This window comes from Hylobates moloch, unplaced genomic scaffold, assembly GCF_009828535.3.
Source record: "Hylobates moloch isolate HMO894 unplaced genomic scaffold, HMol_V3 SCAFFOLD_8, whole genome shotgun sequence".
Taxonomy (NCBI): Eukaryota; Metazoa; Chordata; class Mammalia; order Primates; family Hylobatidae; genus Hylobates; species Hylobates moloch.
The window spans coordinates 7,506,069-7,506,828 of record NW_026652283.1 but is presented as its reverse complement, the minus strand read 5'-3'; positions in this window follow the sequence as shown (position 1 = coordinate 7,506,828).

Genomic DNA, 760 nt, shown 5'->3' with positions numbered 1-760 from the left:
GCTTCATTATGTTTGAAGTTCTCCTCCTGAGTGTTTTTTGTTTGTTTGTTTGTTTTCAAGACAAGCTCTTGCTCTGTTACTCGGGCTAAAGTGGAGCAATTACACTTATTTTTTTTTTTGTCTTTTTTTTTTCTTTCTTTTTGTGGAGAACGGGGTCTCGCTATATTGCCCAGGCAGGTCTTGAACTCCTGGGCTGAATCTATCCTCCTGCCTGTGCCTCCCTGAGAGCTGGGATTACAGGCGTGAGCCACCGTGCCCGGCTGAGTGGAGCAATTACATAGCGGAGCAATCATAGCTCCTGGGCTCAAGGGATCCTCCTGCCTCTGTTCCACCAAAGCACTGCGATTACAGGCATGAACCACCATGCCCAGCTGGGTTTTCGAATTTATTTTTATTTTTAATTTTTAAATAGAGGTAGGGTTTTGTCATATTGGCCAGGCTTCTCTTGAACTCCTGGCCTCGTGTGATCCACCCTCCTTGGTCTCCCATAGTGACAGGATTACAGGATTACAGGCATGAGCCACCACACCTGGCCAGGAATAGTTTTTAAACTTTTAGTGTATATTACAAATTTTTCTTTTTTTTTTTTTTTTTTGAGACGGAGTCTTGCTCTGTCGCCCAGGCTGGAGTGCAGTGGCGCGATCTCGGCTCACTGCAACCTCCGCCTCCCGGGCTCACGCCATTCTCCTGCCTCAGCCTCTCCGAGTAGCTGGGACTACAGGCGCCCGCCACCACGCCCGGCTAATTTTTTTGTATTTTT